The sequence below is a fragment of the Arachis hypogaea genome, chromosome 19, assembly GCF_003086295.3.
Source record: "Arachis hypogaea cultivar Tifrunner chromosome 19, arahy.Tifrunner.gnm2.J5K5, whole genome shotgun sequence".
Lineage (NCBI taxonomy): Eukaryota > Viridiplantae > Streptophyta > Magnoliopsida > Fabales > Fabaceae > Arachis > Arachis hypogaea.
In genome coordinates, this window is record NC_092054.1 from 66,146,111 (window position 1) to 66,159,740 (window position 13,630).

The following is a 13,630-nucleotide window of genomic DNA, read 5'->3' on the forward strand; positions in this document are numbered from 1 at the left end:
ATAGAAAATAATAAGCATTGATGTTTACCCAATACAATTTACAAGTAATAAACTAATACTTTAATATATAACCACGGTCACTATCAGAATTTAAAACCCATGGAATGAGTGTTCAAAGATTATATAAAAGTTTAGTGGGCCCAACGTGTTGAATGAATCCTAACGTGCGCAATTGCTGGACCAAGTTGTGTGTTTGTGTTTGGCTTTATCATTTCCAGAAAATTATTAAGCTTTTAATTTGTTGTAATTAAAATATGTCTGAATTTCCATTCATTACCATGTAAATCCCTTGAAATCAACTCTTGAGCAGGAGGCTGTTGAGAGAAATCCTGTATATCAAAATCATAAAATCGCTAAGTTAATAGATTTGATGAGCTAAATGCAAGGTTTGTAGCATGTCTTTTGACTTTGCAGTAAGTTTACCAATGGAGGAAACACTTTTTCTGCTGCATGGACTTCCCAACACTGCTAGAAGATAGGCCTCTTTTTGCTCTTGCAGCAAACATCATCATACTAAAAACAAAAGTATAAGTATACAAACTGTAATAATCAGTTATCAGGTAACACAAGATACCATACATACTTGTGATATTAATTTCTATTTTTGAAAAAGTCATATTTTTTTCAATTTAAGTATACCCATTCTACCACCAAGAGGAACCTCTCTTCCTATCTCCTATTCATGTACATTTTCTGCCTTTGCCTTTTTTGCTTATGTGATCTACATTCTCTACTTTCATTTGTGTAGTAGATTATATCTATGATTTTGTGTTCTGTTTCATTTAATGACATGCTTTTCTAGAAATCTTAAATGTCTCTGATCCTAGTTTACAACGAATATCTTCAGCATCAAGACCATCGGAATTATCGAAATTTCCAAACATGAGGACGAAAAACAACTATCCGTTCCAGACTCCTTATATTCTTCTTCATCATCTATCAATTTGAATTAATTAAAATTCAAGTCATCAAACTATGGTAAGGTAAGAAACTAGAACATCACAAAATAAATTAATTAATCAATATAAAAAAAAGAGCAAACCCAAATATAAAAAGTTAGGTAAATAATAATAATAATAATAATAATAACAATAACAACAACATATTTCAACATTATCTGTTTACTGTGACCTTGTGGAAAGTACACCACACGGCTCCTAACTGCAGGTAAAGAAACAGGGGATGCACCAGCACATGCATGCCAAAGTTCTGAGTCTAGAATTGACTTTTTCTTTGCAAAAAGACCTCTAACTTCAGTTTTGATAAAAGCAATAGGAAGGTGATGAGTGTCGCAGAAATCATTGAACTCAATAACTTTCTCAAGACTAATATCTGTGAAAACAACAGCCTGCAAAATAAAATATATAAAAATACTAATATATCAAAATAAACTAGATAGAGATGCATTGATGATGGAAAATTCAAACAACAAACTTCAAATTAAATAAGGGAGAAACCAGAATCAGTATCTGTGTTTACCTGGCAGTTAAGATCTCTAAATCTTAATATACGCTCGTCATTAGTGACAACAACTTGAATGCTCTTCTCTAGCCAGTTTTTTAGTTCTTCAAGGATCTGGCCTCTGTAGAGTCTCAAACACTTATTATCTCTTCTTATCTTTCTTTTTTTTTTTCACGTCAAAGGCTAAATGATTAAAACAGAACAATAAATAAAAATAAAAAAGCATACTTCACTTTCAATCTGATGTATAGACCATGCGGTCAACGAAAAATGCTTCCATATTTCTGGTAGGCTTCTCCAACAGTCAGAGTGTAAACAACAGGAAGCAGTTCCTCCATGTTATCAATCAGAAGCTTATAAAACAGCCTCTCATTCCTTTCTTGAAAAATGACATCAGTGCAATGTCACATGTAAAATGGTGAAAAAGAATGATTGTTATAACTAAGAACCTTCTCATTAGTTCTTACAATAATATTACTGAATCTATTCATGAACACACTTTGAATTGATTATTTCAAGCAATTTAGAAACATATAGTTATAAAAAACCTGCAGATAAATCACAAGTTTCAGTTACTCGGTTGTACCTATTTTTCATGACAAATACAAGAGGATTTAAGGTAAAGTTATTCATGCTCACATGGATTTTTGCTGTAGACTAAGGCTCAAGGAAGAATTATCACTTCATTGATTTCCTTGAAATCAAAGTCCTATACATCAACACACCCTAATTCAAACTAACAATTAATTATGATAATATGACATATTTAACGAATTCAAAGCAATACCTCTATAATAGTGGCTGAACCAAATTTCTTCCTCCACTTGAGCATGCTAACACACATTAGATTTGTTTTCTTAATATAAAATTTCCTTGCCCTGAGGAATCTATATGAAAAAAATATAGAGTAAGCAACATAAGTAACAGCAAGATTATTTTGAGGAAGAAGAAAAGAAAAAGAAAAAACCTAAGCATCATGTGATAATCATCCTCATTCAACAGAGGAGGTGCAGTTTATGTGATCATAGACGTAGCCAATTTGAGATTTAGCAAACACCTCATGCAACATAGATGTTTCTAAATAAAATCAATTTATCAGGATTTCAATTAAGAGAATAAACAATTCATCATACAATTGGAGTGCTTGAGAATTTGAAACAATGTTATCAATTAAGAGATAATAAAACTCATCGAATGTTATATCATATAGCAAATCATTCAGAATTTGAGAATAAAAAACAAAGAAAACAAATAAAAAGGAAAGAGTGAAGGAGAACCAGAAACTGAGAATGAGTGGGAAGAAGAGTGTATAGAAGGGATAGAATGTCGATGAAAAACACGGGCATCATTGGCCAAGGAGAGTTAACCGAAGAGGCGCTTTCTCTCGATCTCAGAGGCTTGGGCGTTGCAATTGGATCTAGAAACGCGTTGATGATGGAGGCGCCTTAGCTCGATCTTAGTAGCTTTATGGTAGAAAGCAGAAAGGAGATGAACTTTAGCAGCGGCGATGGCAGCGATGGTGGCGACGGAGATGGCGGTGGAGATGTCTATCGCCGGCTTAGGGTTTGGTGAGCTCTCACCCCTCTTTTCTTTCTCTTGGAGTGCTTTTTTATATTTTGAAAATGTTTTAATTATGTGGTAATTGATAACAGTAGTTTTATTGTTAGTTATTTGGTGGGAGTTTATCAAAATGTCATATATAAAATATATTGCAGAGGTTTTTAAAAAGTCCCTCTAAAAAAATACCCACAAATATATATAAATCTTGTAGTGGTATTATCTTATGTTTGCGTGAGTTAGAAATACAGATAAATATAGGGCGATCATTAGCATAGAAAGAATAGAACTTGATTATAAGACATAATACTGATAGAGTTTTATGTAAACATATAGAGAGAAACACCAGACATATAAACCATATAGTACTTCAAAATAGATATAGACTCTATTATTATTATTATTATTATTATTATTATATATATATATATATATATATATATATATATATATATATATATATATATATATATATATATATATATATATTATACAAACACTTACGGAAACAACACCTTCTAAGTCCTGGCCCATTTAAACTATATACTAGAATCCTAGTTATAACAAAAAATAGTAAAATTCTATCCCTCACGAAAAATGCTAAGAAGTGGAGGAAAATACTCTAGTATTCATAGCTATAATAATATGTGTCTTTGATGAGTGGATATTTTATATGCCTTTTGGCATCATTTTCATATAGTTTTGAGCATGTTTTGTTTAAGTTTTATTAAGTTTTCATAGGTTTTAGTGTTAAATTCACATTTTTAGATTCTACTTTGAGTTTGTGTGTTTTTATGCAATTTCAGGTATTTTCTAGCTGAAATTAAGAAGTTGGGGCAAAAGTCTGATTCAGAGATAGAGAAAGCACTGCAGATACTGTCTGGATCTGACCTCCTTGAACTCAAAAGAGTTTTTCTAGATCTACAGAAGTCCAAATGAAGCTTTCTCAACGGCTATAGAAAGATGATTTCCAGAGCTTTCCAGCAATGTATAATAGTTTATGCTTTGCTTCAGAATAAAAGGCTCAAAACTGACGTCCAACGCTAGCCTCCTGCCCCATTCCAGGTGTCCAGCGCCCAAAGGAGGAGACCAGCGTCCAAACGCCCAAAGAGGACCCCTAGCCAGCATTCAACTCCCTAGAGGCCTCCTAGAACGTGGATCTCATTAAAGCTCAGCCTAAACATTCACCAAGTAGGCCCCAGAAGTAGATTTTAGCATTAAAAGACTGTTTTACCCTTTTATATGTAATCCTTAGTCATTAGTTTAGTATTTAAGGGGGTATTTTACATAATCATATAAACCTCTATGCCATATTTTCATTTATCATTGTGTTTTCTATCAGTATGAGTTTCTAAACCTCCTAGGTTGAGGGGAGGAGCCCTGATGAGTTTTATAGATTAATAAAAGTATTACTATTTCTCTTCAATCCGTGTTTGATTCAATTCTAAGATGTATCTTCGTTCTTCAACTTGATGAATGGGATGACCCGTGACAATCATCTTCGTTCTTCATACTAAGACCGCGTGCCTGACAACCACTCGTGTTCTTCTTGGGTTCGTTTGAATATGTAATTGGAAAGCATCAAACCGCCAGCTTGATTATACATCTCTTAGACGGCTAATCCATGACTTCATCGGGGACTTCTCGAGACACTAGTTCAGCCAAGGTATAAGGAGATTAGGGTCTCTGTGGTAGAGGGTAGAATCTAAAGGCGCAGCGTTCTCTGATTCGGAGGATTCGACCTTATTTGTGGCGTTTTGAGTAGGATCATTAAGGAGAATGGACTGAAGCAGCTTCACCCTTAATCAGAATGGATTCGCACTAACCTTGAGGTTCAAATCTGGAGGAGATTGGCGACCGGGACCATACGGGGTTGATCACATACAACCTGCCATAGAAGAAATCATTCACAATTGAAGAAGACAGTAATACCAGAGTTAATCCAGACGGACATAACATCTCCAAGCCTTAACCATCTTCTTATCACTACTTATAATCAAACCTTGTAATTCCATTTTTCATTACTTTTATGCTTTTAACCAAATTCTAACCAATAACTCTTCTATCCGCCTGACTAAGATCTGCAAGATAATCATAGCTTGCTTCAATCCACAATCCTCGTGGGATCGACCCTGACTCGCTCAGGTATTACTTGGATAACCCAATGCACTTGCTGGTTCAGCTGTACGAAGCGTGGGGATTCATGCACCTAGTTTTTGGCGCCGTTTTTGGGGATTGTTCGAGTTTGGACAACTAACGGATTATCTTGTTGCTTAGATTAGGTAAATTTCTTTTTCTTTACAAGTTTAATTTTATTTTATCTGAGTCTTTTATTTTCTTTTCAAAAAGCTTTCAAAAATATTTTCTTTTCTTTATTAATCTTTATCTTTTGTTTGAGTCTTTAGTTCTTGTTGTTGGTAAAAGTTTCGAATTTCTTGGTGTATTTTTCAAAAAAATTTTCAAAAAAAAAAGTTTCTTTTGTTTGAGTCTTGTGTCAATACTTAAGTTTGGTGTCTCTTTATATTTTACCTTTTTAAAATTTCAAAAATTATATGCTTTGATTTCAAAAATTTTTAAGTTTGGTGTCCTTTGCATGTTCTTATTTTCTTTGAATTCTTTGAGTTTTGTTCTTGGTGTTCTTCTTGATCCTCAAAGTGTTCTTGTTTTTCTTCTTGTTTTAATCTTAAAATTTTTAAGTTTGGTATCTTTTGGTGTTTTTCCTTTCAATTTTCAAAAATTTAGTGTCTTAGATCTAAACATTTTAAGTTTGGTATCTTTTGGTTGTTTTTCTCTTTCTTCATTAATTCAAAAAATCTAAAGAAGATCTTTTCTATCTTTATTTTACAATTATTTTTGAAAATTTCACTTAAAATTTCAAATTTTAATTTTAAAATTTTTATCTTATCATATCTTGGTTTTAAATTTCAAAATTCAAATCTTTTCAAAAATTTTATCTTTTTCAAAATCTTATCTTATCTTTTTATCTTTCTTTAAAATTAAAAAATTTAAAATTCAAAAAATTCAAAAATCATATCTTATCTTATTTCAAAAATCAATTTCTAAAATCCAAATTTAAATTTCAAAATTTAAAATTCAAATTTAAAATTTAAAAAATTAAACCTTTTCAAAATTCAAATCTTTTTCAAATCTTTATCTTATCTTATTTCAAATTCAAAATTTAATTTTCAAATTTCAAATTTTAAATTCAAATCTTTTTAATTTTAAAACTTATATTTTCTTAACTTCATTATCTTATCTTTCTTACCTAACTTATCTTATCTTTCCTATATTATCTTCTTCTAAATTTTAAAATTAAATCCTTTTCAAATCTTTTCAATTCTTATCTTATCTTGTTGACTTTTTCAAACATTTTCAAAATCAAATCTTTTCTAATCTTCTATCTTATCTTATTTTCAAATCTTTCTTAATTAGTTACTTATTTTTTCTCTCTTCTTTTTCATAACTTCCTAACTAATTCCTCTCTCTTCTAATTTTTGAATTTCTTCTTCTATTTTTCTCTCTTCTTTTTTCAAAATTTATTAATTAATTTTCAATTTTTAATTTTTTTAATTAATTAACCTTTATTTTTGAATTTAATTAATAAATAAAGTAAAAACAAAATATTTTAATTAAAATTTACAATATTTTGCCTTTTCTACCTTTCTTCATCATGAACCCGAATGAGAATGAGAAATTCAGAAGAACTCTGGGGTCCTATACAAACCCCACTTGTAACAAGCCCGATTTTTGAGTATGCGAAATCTTTTCTACAGGCACGAATTTCTCCGGAAGATCAGTAGAGGGAATACCTGTGCTGTATCATCAAGCATCTCAATCCTCATTGTCATTATGTCATCTTTAAGCCAAAACCTCTTTTGAGTCAAGCTCGACAACGCAGTCACGAAGAGCCTAGTTTTTGAACCGTATCGGTTAGGAGTTTTGATTCTATTTTTCGTAAATAGTCTCAGTTTGACAAACCGGACTCGATTTATGAGAGAAGAGAGATAATAGGATGATATTATCACTATATTAGTATTAGAAGCTTCTTGAATAATATTATAAGGTTACCTGGTCAGTTTTAGTTAAAAACAGAAAATCGGTTTAACCAGGTTCACAGTTTACTGGTTCTGCTTAGCACCAGCACTCTCTGAAGACTTTAGCAATGCTAAGACCTCATCATAGATGTTCTATTCTCATAATAATATTTTACTAGTGTCATTTATGCTAGTAGCTCAGAAAATAATTTTTATAGATATTTTTACAAGTGTTCCGATACATCTAGTTTTAGTAGCTATACACCTGAGATATTTTAATATTATTCTAATCCACCTCCAAGCCAACCAATCACAACTCACTCTACACCCCCAAAACCCCCAAGGCTGGTTCATTTTCACCTTGTGGCCGAAATTCTCAAGAGAGAAAAAGAGAGAAAAGTTCTTAGTTCCAAATCTTCAAAGCTTGATTTTTGCTGAACTAAAACTCAAATCAAAATTCCAATCCAACCAAAATGATACTCTCTTCTTTCTCTACATAATCATATGACTTATCAAGGCTGGAATCAAGGTGAGTTGGCTGCACCATCTCTCTTTTGATTCGGTTTCAAGGAAACATGCTTAAACATGTGTTTTCTTGATGTTTTTTCTTAGGAATCATGCTTAACTTGACTTGAGGGCCAAGAAATGTGACTTTCCAGCAAGTATAAGGTTAGAAATCACCTCCTAACGTTCTGAGGGAGATATGGTTAGTTGAGGGTTTTTGGATTTAAAGTTGTTCTTGATGTGATTTAGGAGGAAAAAGTGCTTAAGGACCACCTGAAAGTCTAACCGAATTCGGAGCAGCAAAACCAGGTAGGGTGTAATGAAATTAATCTTGATTATTTGTGTTTGAGTTGTGTGAATGTTGTATGATTTGGTTGTGCTAAAAATTGGTTGCATATATGATTGATTCTTGGTGAAATTTTGGTGAAATTTTGATGAAATTTGATGAAATTCAAGCTTTAAAGTTCACATTCTTAGGGCAGCTGGAAAAACGAAACCCTAGTCTTAAATTGAGGTTCAATTTGTGTTGAAATCATGTAAAAAATATGGGGTTTTAGTGGCTGCTAATTTATTATGAATTATAGTAAAAATCGGTTGCTGAAAAGACTGAAAAACGGGTAAAAACAGAGAAAGAATTTGAAGAATTTATGAAGAACATGAAGAACACTTTGAGTGTGATGATGGTGCACGAATTATGAATCACACTTTTCACAACGCGTACCACTAACCAGCAAGTGCACTGGGTCGTCCAAGTAATACCTCACGTGAGTAAGGGTCGAATCCCACGGAGATTGTTGGTTTGAAGCAATCTATGGTTATCTTGTAATTCTTAGTCAGGAAGTCAATTATATTTATCAGTTGAATTGCGAATAAACAAGAGAGCATGGATTAAGGGTTACTTGTTGTGCAGTAATGGAGAATATGTTGGAGTTTTGGAGATGCTTTGTGTTCTGAATCTCTGCTTTCCTCTGTCTTCTGATTCATGCATGCACGTCCTCCTATGGCAAGCTGTGTGTTGGTGGATCACCGTTGTCAATGGCTACCATCCATCCTTCCAGTGAAAATGGTCCAGGTGCGCTGTCACCGCACGGCTAATCATCTGCAGGTTCTCAATCGTACCAGAATAGGATTTACTATCCTTTTGCGTCTGTCACTACGCCCAGCACTCACGAGTTTGAAGCACGTTACAGTCATTCAATCCCAGAGTCCTACTCGGAATACCACAGACAAGGTTTAGACTTTCCAGACTCTCATGAATGCCGCCATCAATCTAGCTTATGCCACGAAGATTCTGTTTAAGAGATCTAAGAGATACTCATTCAATCTAAAGTAGAACGGAAGTGGTTGTCAGGCACGCGTTCATAGGGAATGATGATGATTGTCACGTTCATCACATTCAGGTTGAAGTGCGAATGAATATCTTAGATAGGAACACGCATGTTGAATAGAAAACAGAAATACTTGCATTAATTCATCGAGACACAGCAGAGCTCCTCACCCCCAACAATGGAGTTTAGAGACTCATGCCGTCAAAGAGTACAAAGTTCAGATCTAAAATGTCATGAGATACAAAATAAGTCTCTAAAAGTTGTTTAAATACTAAACTAGTAGCCTAGGTTTACAAAAAGTGAGTAGACTATGATAGATGGTGCAGAGATCCACTTCTGGGGCCCACTGGGTGTGTGCTGGGGCTGAGATTTAAGCAATTCACGTGCACAAGGCCATTTTGGGCGTTCAACGCCAGGTTTGGATCCTTTTCTGGCGTTGAACTCCAACTTTTAATCCTTTTCTGGCGCTGGACGCCAGAATTGGGCAGAGAACTGGCGTTGAACGCCAGTTTACGTCGTCTATCCTTGAGTAAAGTATGGACTATTATATATTTCTGGAAAGCCCTGGATGTCTACTTTCCAACGCAATTCGAAGCACGCCATTTCAAGTTCTGTAGCTCCATAAAATCCACTTTGAGTGCAGGGAGGTCACAATCCAACAGCATCAGCAGTCCTTTTTCAGCCTGAATCAGATTTTTGCTCAGCTCCCTCAATTTCAGCCAGAAAAATACCTAAAATTACAGAAAAACACACAACTCATAGTAAAGTCCAGAAATATGAATTTTTCCTAAAAACTAATGAAAATAAACCAAAAACTAACTAAAACATACTAAAAGCTATATGAAATTAACCCCAAAAAGCGTATAAAATATCCACTCATCAGATGACAAATATTGAAGAAAACCTTTTAGATCTTAAAAAGGGCAAGGTTGTAATTATTTTGGTGTTTGAGGGTTTATTTGGTAATTTCTGAAAGTTAGGGTGGTTAAAGTAGAAATATTAAAAGTTACCAGGATAAAAAGTTAATTTTGAAAGTGAAAAGGTAAAGGCAAGGAATTTTCGAAAATATATTAATAAAATAATAAATAATAATAAAATATTAAATAATAACATTTAATTAAAAATAATATTTTAATAAAAATAATAAAATAATACGAAAAAGGCAGTTTTTTGTAAAAGCTTTAGAAAGACAACTTTATGCGCAGAATCTGATAATTACCTTCATAAAACACTTAGGGAGTGGTAAAAAAATATTAATGAGGCAAAGATAAAGGAAAGATAAAAATTTAAAGAAGAGATAAAAATCAAGGAAAAGTCTGTAAAGTTCTACTGACAGAAAAATAGACAGAAATTAGTGAACGAACTAGGGCAACATAGTTAGTCCTTGAGTTGCGACTAGGGTTAGGTATAATATGAAAAGTTAAACTGTTCCAGTATAGACTTAATGAACCTATACTTGGGACAGACTAACTATTCATACCAAATTTTAATTTACAAAAGCTTTAAATACATACGTTAAACAGAGAAATCCGAGCAGAGTAGAGAGACACGGAGAACAGAGTAATCAGAGCAGAGTAAAGAGACAATGAGAAAAGAATAATATAAAAAAGAGAATAGAGGAGAAGAGTATAAGAATAAAGAGTTAAGCCTTGTGGCATGATGTTCTGTTGTATGTTCATCTGCTGCTTTTCCATTGGCCCTAGAGGTCCTGTAGGCCCAAGTTCACCTACAGTGAGTTGTTATCCCTGTAGGCCGAAGTTCACCTACAGTGAATATCAATTGTGTATCTCAGGGTGTTGCTCCTGTAGGCCGAAGTTCACCTACAGAGAGTTGTGATACCTGTAAACCGAAGTTCACTTACAGGGGCGCCATTTCTATAAGCCGAAGTTCACTTACAGAGGTGCTATTTCTGTAGGCCAAAGTTCACCTATAGAAAGTTGTTCTGTTGTGTTTAGACTATTCCTGTAAGCCGAAGTTCACTTATGGGAGTGCTGTTTCTGTAGGCCGAAGTTCACCTACAGAGATAAAGCTATATCTAGGACTAGTTCTTGGGTAATGTCGGGATGCAGGGTGTAAACCGACACGTGAGCTCATGGCCTGCATATGATAGACATGCATCATACTTGGTTGTGCATTTCCTCTGTTATGATTGTTGTATGAATGTATTTTTTCCTTATTTGTATTCTCTTCTCTGTGTTTGTGTTTTACTCTCTTATATTCTTCTGTTCGTGATCCATTTTCAGTTTACTCTATTTTCTCTATTCATCTGTCTTCTGTTTACTGCGTCTCTATATTCTGCTATATGTCTGCTAAGCAACACAAATTAATGAACTTAACTAATAACCCCGACCCTACTAAGAACTCCCTAGTTCTTACCCCTTCTCTCTCTTTTCCCCTCAGACGGGAGCAAGAGTACCCCTCCGTAGTTTATTGATGATCGTTCCGCAAAAAGGATTCTTCTCTAGGTAGTCTTCTGAGTCTAGAGTGAACTCTGTTACCTGTTTATATGTATATACTGTGAGACCAGCCAACGTTTGCACCCCGTTTGTACACGAACTTTAACCTAAATCCTGTGTACGAGACTCTTGTTATGTGGCTACTTGATGAGGTACCAGGGAGACATCATATGGCAATGTTGATCGTGCAGAGGAGTAGTAGATAATGTTCCATCTTTTGATGACTTTCCACCTGACTTGAGTTTTGAAGACTTAGAACGTACTTTCCCTCGCTTTAGTAGTTTAGAGGGACTATGTGAGTATAGAGGTTAGGCTAGCCTGGGTGCCAGCTTAGGGACTTCTTGAACAGGTCAGGACCTGGGATATTGTATGTATATATATGTATATAGTTATTATTTAGCTATATCTAGGGGTGTTCTAGCTAAAGGTCTATACTCTAATAAAGGCTGGATCACTGAATGTTGCTAGCTACTTGTGATGTATTTATGTGTGGTTGCTTATAACTGTTTTATCTGTTATCAGTTGTGAGTTGATTATGAATGATTCCATCTATTAATCTAAACATTTAAAAAAAAAGTACCTCACAAATTAACTATGTTTTTAACAACGAATCAGGCTCATATGATAAATAATAGATAATAATTAGGAAGACAAGTTAGTAGCGCTCAGTTTCTAGTATGATCATGACGTACCAGAAATTGGGTCGTTACAATTTGGTATTAGAGCAGTTCGTTCCCAATAGAGCCTGGGGAGTGGACTGACTATGCTTCATTGCATACTCTGTTGTGTGTCTCATGCTTATAGGATATTTATGTGATATGTGTTGCATGATTGTCTCTGTGTTTTCATTCTAGAAATGATCACACTTGACTTGAAGTGTTAAGACTGATCACCTTAATAATGATTGTTTGGTGTGAACAGGACTACAATGAGACCACGGAGACGGAGAGCGAGGGAAGGAACCCTTAGTCATAACTGAGAGAGAAAACAGAAAATGTTTATGACTACCATGAACGCTGTAGCTGAGGCAGTGCATGAGGCTGCAGTAGCAGCGGCTAGGGCTGTTGAACGTCTTGGGGTGAGAAACGGGAGTGAGAATGAACATGGAGAAGATAGTGGGAATGATGAGCATAACTTGGGGCATCTTGAAAGACCTATGACCCTTGCGACTTTTCTGAGGGTTAAACCGCCTAAGTTTAAAGGTACACTCGTTGCGACCGATGCTGACAACTGGTTTCGAGCTATCGAACAATCACTACGAGCACAACATGGTTTGGAAGCCCAACATGTGGAGTTTGCTACTTATATGCTCGAAGGAGAGGCTGAGTACTGGTGGCAGGGGATACAACAACTGCTGCAACAGAATGAAGGTGACATTCCTTGGGATTCCTTTAGAGACGAATTCTATAAGAAGTATTTTCCGAGAGCAGCACGTGATGCCAAGGAGATGGAGCTTATCCAGCTGAAGCAAGGGGATATGACTATTGCTGAGTATGCCCGTAAGTTCGATGACTTATGCCGTTTCTCCAAGATTTGTCAAGGGAACCCAGCAGAATTTGAGGAATGGAAGTGTTTGAAGTTTGAAGGAGGACTCCGAGAAGAACTGATTAATTCTGTTGTTCTGCTAGAGATAAGAAATTTTGCTGAACTGGTGAACAAAAGTAAACTAGTGGAAGAATGTTCGAAAAAGGTGGCGATAGCCCGAGCAAATCGTAGGGAAACCTCAGAAAGAGACTTTATTCAAGATCTAGCCCCCCAAGGTCGTAACTTTAAGTTCAATGGTCAGTTCCATCGCCAAAATAGGAATCAACGAAATGGTAACTTTCTCGCTCGTAACAATGGCAACTACGACAACAATAATCTGGGAGAGGAAGAAGGAGGTAAACCTCAGAAAATTCAGGATATTTCAGTATGCTCATGGTGTGGGAAAGATCATGGTAACATACCATGTCAGTATGGGATAAACCATTGTTATACCAAGGAGGTTTGTTCGAGATCCAGCAAGGCCAAAACAACAAGGAAGGGTTTTTACCGTAACCAATGGCAACACAAATGCATATAATTCTTCCACTCGAGGTGAGTATCACACCATGGTTTTGTTTGTGCTAGATAATACTATAACTTCTTATGCGCATGTTAAATTTTGAGGGTAAAATTTTCTTTAAGGAAGGTAGAATATAACAAGCCCGATTTTCGAGTACGCGAGATCTTTTCTACAGGCACGGATTTCTCCGGAAGATCAGTAGAGGAAACACCTGTGCTGTATCATCAAGCATCTCAATCCTCATTG